This window comes from Pipra filicauda, unplaced genomic scaffold, assembly GCF_003945595.2.
Source record: "Pipra filicauda isolate LSUMZ 115617 unplaced genomic scaffold, ASM394559v2 scaffold454_size905958_pilon, whole genome shotgun sequence".
Taxonomy (NCBI): Eukaryota; Metazoa; Chordata; class Aves; order Passeriformes; family Pipridae; genus Pipra; species Pipra filicauda.
The window spans coordinates 891,100-899,547 of record NW_024104592.1 but is presented as its reverse complement, the minus strand read 5'-3'; the positions used below and the strand labels follow the sequence as shown (position 1 = coordinate 899,547).

The window sequence follows — 8,448 nt, the reverse complement described above, 5'->3', positions numbered from 1 at the left end:
TATTTTGCACAATATGTTTACAACTCAGAGACAATTGCTCAGGCTATCAATAACAGGAAACAGGGAGAGCTTTTGCTCTGACTTCTGTACCTATGCTTAAATTGTGTAGCTACTAGGTAACTTTTATCATGCTGGATCCATTTGGATTTTTATAAATACATTTTTCCATACTACTTTTTCCAAGTTTAGGTTTTGGTTTTATCTTCCTTTACAATGACTTCATAGTGCTAAAAATCACTGACTGCAGAGTAAATCAGCTTAATCTATCCATATCCTTTCCATCCTGTAATGTTCCTTAGGAACTGAGAGGACTTCAGTGCTTTAGAGGGGCTGCTGGTTGAAAGAGGCCATGCAGTAGAAAATCCTGCATTAAAAGAAATGATGGTGTAAAAGGTATGTGATGCTGTGAAACAAAAATGCATTCATGAAATGCAAGTCAAAAAGCTTATCTGACTACCCTTAGATCCTTTCCCATCTCACTGTGCTACCAAATAGTACTACTAAGGCACATTCAAGCCCCCACAAAGGGTTGAACATCATTCTTTGAAGAAAGTGTACAAACAATTAGTAAAGTATGCTACATTCATCAATTTTGAGTGTTTGTTTTAGTTTTTCTTATGTGCAATACAGTAAGGTACAATTCTGGAGGATTTGTTTTATCTCTATCATTTCCCCCTTCCTCTGCTTGTCTGAGTATCTGTGTCAAAGAGAAATAGGTGAGCCTGAGTTTTCTATTCTCAAACTGGTCATTTGATGATGAATACTATTCCTTTAGTCATCTGTGTCGCCAATATCAGCTTCCGCTATCATCAGAATGAAGAGAAAATAAATAAACAATAATAAAAATGCTAATAATTAAAAAAAGAACCCACATGAAAGAAAATATTGTCAGAAAATACTAGAAATACTTCAGACAATGGCATTTTTAGTAAATAATTCCAAAAGTTCTTTTGGGGAGCAAAGCCCCAAAGTGCCTAGAACTCTCTGAAAAAGGTTAGATATACTCTCACTGTCTTCTGTTTCAGAAATAATCCTGTGCTCTTAAGGACAGTTTCTCTATATACTTCAGATTTTTAACCTTTATATCCAGAAGGAACAGGAAAATAAAGTACTAGGTTGACCACAATGTTCTGGAGGTTGACTTTACTTTGTCCATAGATTCACTTGTCTCCTTTAATCTATGTGCTTGTTTCCAGTGTTAACCTGTTCTGTTCCTCTTCTGAAAGAATGCTGCTGTATTCTTTAGGCCAAAAAGTTAAGTTACATGGAATCACCTTTTCCTGTTCTTCTTGATTGACTCTCAGTGGTTAAATACACTGCTTCATTGTATTTCTATCTACAGACCTATATTTTCATTACTATTAGAATAGAACTTGGTTCAGGAAGGCAGGATTTGGGTTTGAACTCTTTATTTTATTTTTTTTTCCTTTGAAAGCAGGCCACTGAGTTAGGAATCATATTTGTATAATCACAAAAAAGGGTGATTTTAAATTCATACCAGAGTCTAATAGCACATAAGACCATGAACACTTCAAATGGGAGAAAACAGCTAAAAGAACTAACATAGAGAGCTACAATAGCCAAATAGAAGGGCAATGATATAATTTTCCTCCAATGAATGAATTTATAGCATGAAACCAAAATCTTCCATTTCTGTTATTCTCATGGATGTAAAAACATTAATCAAGTGTTTGATAGCTTTGGGCACAACCACTGTGTTAATGTTCTACCTAAGACCTGAAGCTTCTATTGATATCACACAAGCTGCATATCTGGGCATGTTTATCTGAACTGGAATTAACTTCAAAAGTAAAGGATGATTGACTAAATAGCCCTGAGGCATAATAGCTTGAAGTACACTTGTCATATTCAATGCAAATTCTGAAAACAACAAATAGATACTTGTCAAAACTTGTCATTTCCATGCTATTGCATGATGATAAAATGCACAGTGTTTTAGGTGCCTCTTGTCAACAGGATGTAATTAACTGTGGCTACATCTAGGTAGTGTTTTTGCTGAGAAGATCAACAGCTCTGATTCTCTCTGCAGGGAGTGTATTTGTTTAGAAAGGTTCCTAGCTTTTCTGAAACTCTGTCATCTGGTTCTCTCCAGGGGTTTCAAAGCAATCATCCCTCTACTCGAAGGACCTAGTAACAAAACCAAAACATGACATAGCAAAAATTAACACTTGCACAAGCTCATTGAAACATACTTGGGGTTTTCATCTTGTAAAAAAATCTTCTGTTTAAAGCAGTTTAATCCCAAGCTTTGTTTACGAATTACCACTTTCTAGTTCACACTGCAGCAAAATTCATTGTCTTTGTACAAGATTATTTGATGTTTAGCTGAAATCCAACTAGCAAAGAAAAGCTGTTTTTTTTCTTTGATCTGTCATTACTGATAATATGCATAGTGAATAATAAAATTCTCACGTGCATCAATATAGTATATTTCATGATTATTAAGAAATCTGACAACTAAAAGGAAACCTAAATTTGAGGCTTAGCAGGTTTGTAATGATAAAACAAAGCTTAGTGAACATAATGCTGCTTTAGATGCTACATCTCAGTCTATGTTTTTTAAGGTGTGATTTTTTATTCTGAAACTCAAGGGAACACATTTTATCACATTTAACACATCATGTTTTCAACAGCCCAAAAGTTGGCCTCGAAGTGAAATTAGTGTCTGCTGTAGCCCCACTGTTTAACTCATATAAAAGACCCTTTTCAGGTTTTGCCTCAGTGAATGAGAAGTTCCCTTGGGAGAAGTGTAAAGGAGTTCAGTATTTAAAAAGGCTAACTTTAATTTTACAAGGTTTGGTGCCCTGTGCTTCCATGACAGTTGTGAGCAACATAGGTTTCTGTAAAGAGTGATTTAGAACATTCATTTAATGTAGGATAGTCTGAACAGCCCCGACCAAATCTTGTATCTCTGTATTATTTCTGAAGCAGAACTTTTTAAAGCTCCATGAAGCCATGATTATTGCATCTCTAACTTCCCTCAATCATTTTGCTATATCAACTTGAGAAAAAAAATGCAAGGGAAACAGCCAGTGTTTTAGATAATGAATATTATTTTCATATTCTTATTAACGAACAAAACATTTGTAAAATCCAATTCGATTCCATATTCTCTACTGACTTTTTGTAAAAAGCACACAAATGTATTTTATGAAAGTATTTTACACTTTTACTTCTTTAAATAACTGGTTTGCAAATATTTGTATTTTTCTCTTGTTGTCATTATTTAGCACTAAAATTCAAAACACTTTTTCCAATACTTAATGAATAATTACCTTGGTTACTTCTCTAAGAGATTCTGTAAATGTCACAATCCTTCCTCCTCAGCATCTTCTTGTCAAGAATCTTCAAAAGAACAGACTTTCATTTAACCATAGGAACCAAAAGCATATATAATAGGCTTTTGGAGAGCAATTTTTGATTCTTGCAAGATTATAATAGCTTCCCAGCAGAAATGTTATTTATTAACAGAGAATGTAGTCAACTGCAATTTGCAAGTCACTATTAGTCCCAGAAACTTGCTCTCAAGAGGATATGCTTTACACCAGAAGCTGTAGAGAATAGCTACATGTGTCTCCAGTCATGTAATTTCGTTGTACTCTATATGAATGCTAAGGAGCTAACAATGAGTTTGATTAGTTTCCAGCATTTTGCAATTGTTACTTACTTTTTCTGAAGGAGTTACATTTTTTTCGTTGCAACTATCTTAATACCATATATTTCTTAAAGTGTTAAATTCATAATAAGAAATGGGGAAAAAATTGTATTCAATACTTTTGGAATTTTGATGAAAATTATTAAAATAGTTGCTTTGCTTTTATATTTATTTGCTTTCCTAATTCAACATGATAGTGATAACAAAATGGCAGAATTAAATTATGCCAACTTTCCATCAGCATCTCAGTCATCAGTATTTAATAACTCAAAGTTCTTACTTCTTCTGGCACATCATACTAACCTGCCTATTTTCTCTGTAAATAATGAAAAAAGAAACAAAAGGGAATTGCAGGACATTGATATTTAATGACAGAAGGTCAAACTAGGTGCCCTCAACAAGCCAGTGTTGCTCACAATATATTTTTCTAAGACCATGAATTTTTGTTTAAAAAATATTGCTTTGATCATCATACTTTAAACATCAACCTCCCGTGTGTGAACTTGAGTTGCTATTTTAATGCTTTGAAAGATTACTTTTGTGGATTGACTTGATTTTTTTTGTTAAGTCTCTTAATAGGAAAATATAAATGCTGTTTGGTTTTGTTCTGTCAGAACAAAAGAACGACTCACTGAAGTAATACATTATTAGAACAGAAATTTATTGGCAAAAGGATGTTACTTTAAGAGATTGTGTACTTACTAAATGTAGTTCTATAGGATTTGTCTTATTCCATATCTAATTTGCTTTCATGTTCCATATGCACAGATACAGAGTCATTTCACATATCAGTTTGACACAACCTATGTTTCTTTTTCTGTAGATTCCAGTCTAGAGCATTTATTAAAAATAGGTTTAGCTGCAGTGCTGATGAGGTAACAATTACAAAATATGAAAGAAATAAATTTTGGCATTTTCCTTTTTGTGACTGAGAGAATACTCTTCAGTGAGTGCTGCTGATAAAAAGGAGATTACAGCAACCTAGAAGTCCCTCATTAGATGTAAGTTTTCTCTCTGCAGTGTTTGTGTATGTAGTACTTAATATAAAATGAAATGAAATAAAATAAAATAAATAAACCAAAAGTCTACTGGTGACAGTTTCAGACTTTTTCTTCTTTCCTTAAATATATAAAAAAATCAACTGAAATTCTACTATGATGAATAATAAAACATCTAATATTTTTAAGAATTTTCTAGATATTCGCACAGTCTTCTAACTTCTTAATATAATTTTATAAACTACACCATCACTGATACTTTATAGGCTAACATAAAAATGACACTGTAAATTTAATTGCACTGTAGTTATAAATAGTTTGGGATTGGTTCTCACAACATTTTGTGGACTACTACTTAGAGTCAAAGAGCTGATTTTCTCTCAAATGTATTAATCTATCTCCAGAAATCAATGTCAAATTTACACAGTAATAGTATAAAAACCTCAATTTTTTTTTAATAGAACTGAACAGATGCAAACATGACAGAATTTTCTTCATAATTTAGTTTTTGCTAACGTATTTGCAGATAAAATGTTAATAATTGTTGGTTGTTTTTTTTCTTAGTTGGTTGGGGTTTTTTTCTGAAGTACTCATTCCCCAGTTTTATGCTGAAGTAAGTTCAAAGCTGTCGCGAGAGCATACAGAAGAAATGAAAATAATGTTCTGTTCTCAAGCTTGATAGACAGAAACAGATCCTGTGAGCTGAGTACTATACTACAGTTCAGACGTAATCCCTGCTTTTTAAATCTTCCATCTGTAACGCTTTGTGACATTTTTCAAAGAGAAGTAGTCCTGCCACAACCATGCTCATTTCCTGTCAAGCACCTGCAGATCACAAATGAACACAAAAGACAGCAATCCACCCAGAGGAGTTTTTCACCTTGAAATAGACTTTCCCTAGTGTCATATTACTGAAAGATCACAATTTCTTTTGTTTGCTGTGAACTGAATGAAAGTCACCGATCACAGAAACCAGCAGACTTATGCCCATGAACAAAGCTAACTGACACAATTTGGGCTGTGTGTGTTTTACTTTATTTTCTTGCATTTTTTTTTTTTTCAGAAATTAGGTCATTTCACTAACTGGAACAAGGAGCACTGGTTGTGCTTTTTTTTGTTCTAGACATGACAGAGGAAAACTAATGCTATATTTGTAGCCCTGGGTTGCAGATTGGCACTTCCATGGATTTTACAGTAGGGCTACTAATGCAATCTCTCTTGAATTCATTTCAGTTAGAGTCAGTCAGGGTAGCTACTGTCTAAATTATTTAAGCTAGCCCATTTCTTTTTGACTGAAATAGATTAGAGGACAATTTCATACAGACCTCATATAATATTTGAGGACATGAGCAGTAACTTTTTCATTTAAAAAAGCCAGAAGCAGAGGAGAACTTGGGTACACACAGACTCAGACTGTGACAAAAACTAACAAGGCAGTGTGTTCTTCATCTCCGTAGTTATCCATTTTTTTGCGGGATGGAGGCTTAACAGATAAGGGAAAGGAAAGGAAGAACTCTACTATTATGAAATAAAAATTTGCCTAGATATGTAAAATTAAATGAACATTTTATGTTCATTTCATTTTCCAATGCATGTGTCACAGCCTGGTAAATATTAATGTGTTTCTGCTTACTAAACTAACCACTTTCAAGTTTAGTGTGATCTACATGTGTGTCGCATGAAAATTGAGTGCTCAACTCTAGAACAGAAACATCCAATAAAGTAAAAGGCCCCAGGAGTCAGCAAACCTGCCCTAGGTAAGATAAAACCAAAACAACAATAAACCCTCCGCACCAACAAGCCAAAACAACACCAAGCACACTAAGCAGTGCTAAAGGGTGATTTTGTAGTTGTGACTGAAACATATGCCAGTGTATATATTCTGCAGAATGTGATCTTTCTACAGAAGAGAGCAGAGCTACTCACAAAATTGTTTCTGAATTAACTTCGATAAAGTCACCCAGACTAGCTAAATTATTTAAGCTATATCATTTCAGTTTTGTCCATTAGCTCATTCATATTACAGAATACTTTAAAAATAAAAAGTTGGTCATTTATCTCATTTCTTAGTTGTAGTAATGAAGTAAATCTTGCTTCCATGGTGTTCTTCATATTATAGCTGTGTATAATAATAGTATGGTTCTGTTTTGTATATCTATGCATCCCAACAAAGGAAACACTGTAAGCACTAAGTTTTAATAAACTAAAAAAAGGAAATTTAATGGAAGAATCCAGTTGGATGTGTAGGATACTTTGCAGTTAGATTATTCCTAGCAGCAGAGGTTGTACTATTGTGTATGGTCTGTGGTCTTCTGTGTGGTTTGTTTGGTTGGTCAGTTTTTATTTTATTTTTTAAATATTCAAATAGTAACATTTTAAATGGTACCTATGTAAACTAAGGGTGGCTTTTTGTTAATCTCCATATATTCATGTGATCAATTTTCTTATTGTTTTGACTTTGTGGAACCGTTTTCTGACTGACTGAACACTTGTTAACATAGAAATCTCTCTCTTCTTTCCTTATCATTGCTGTAAGACCCAGCAATATATTAAATCAATTTTTTTTCCTTTAAATAAATTATAGCCTTTAATAAAATTAACATAAATATACTTATTTCTTTCTACAGTGCAACTAGGTAGCAAATTACACTTAAGATATTAAATGGAGAAAAGAACAATTAAAATTAAAACAAAATTTCTGTGAGAATGAAAACATCTGCATTTTCTACTTATTTATTTTCTGAAAAAATTTTAATACTAATATTCTTCAGTCATTTTTTCCTGTGATCATTGAATAGACTTTCTTATTCTTCTGGGCATTATAAATAGGATCACTACCAATCCCCTGGACAATATCTTTGTGTTTTGCATATGTGTCACTGTGCTTGCAAATTTCATTTGTATGACCTTAGTCTGTTCAAGTAATGTTCCAGTTCATTTCTTTCAGGTTACCCAATGACATTTCTCTTTTCCTATACTTTTGTATTGCTCTTTAAAACAAAACGTGACTGAACACATCGTTTATTCATACTCTTCAATAATTTCTCAGAAGTACAGCATTTTATCTGACCATATATCGACTTCCTATGTGTTTGTGTGTGTATATATACACACCTTTTTTCTTCCACCGAAAATGTTGTAAAATATGTCTCTTAGTTGTTGATATTGTTAATTGCAATCTTAGAGCAAAAGTTCAGAATGTTTATTCTGGAGAACCCCTAAAAACAAATAAAAAAAAGGATGTAATCAAAGATATAATAAATATTGTCGAAAAGACCAAGAATTATCTATTACAGTATGGGAAGATATTTTGTGATAGAGATTTCTTTTTTCATTTTTTCTTTTTAGAATACCCATAGTTTTGTGCATTTCTGTGTTTACCTTTCTTAAATGGCTGTCATTGTCTTTGGTATAATTTAATCCACAGGGAATCTAAAAATGATTGTCACTGTCACTCACTGTCACCTCTGTGGGAGTAGTGTTGTAGCCTAAATGTTTTACAAATGTAAGCAAGGAAATTTCTTGTACCTTATATTACCTGAAAAACAAAACAAAACAAAACAAACAAAAAAAATAGGATAAGTTTAAAGAAGTCTTCTTTCTTGTCTTCTATAGGTATACTCAGTAGTTTACAACCCGGTTGTCTTCATTTCTGTACAGTTCTTTCAAACACTATCCTGCCACTTAAGATGAAATTTGTCTTCCTATCCCACAAAAGGTAGCTGACCATGGCCAAGAGCTGAATACCAACACAGACCCTCACACAGCTCACCT

At 33.1% G+C, this 8,448-nt stretch overlaps 1 long non-coding RNA gene across 1 annotated transcript; it reads right to left on the bottom strand.

Annotated features, from left to right (window-relative positions):
* Positions 1–1,899: 1,899 nt before the first annotated feature.
* Positions 1,900–8,129, bottom strand: LOC120324197. Its single transcript, XR_005565310.1, has 3 exons — positions 8,056–8,129; positions 3,297–3,366; positions 1,900–2,148 (listed from the first exon to the last, which is right to left on the bottom strand). It is a non-coding gene; the product is annotated as an uncharacterized LOC120324197 (long non-coding RNA).
* Positions 8,130–8,448: the final 319 nt, after the last annotated feature.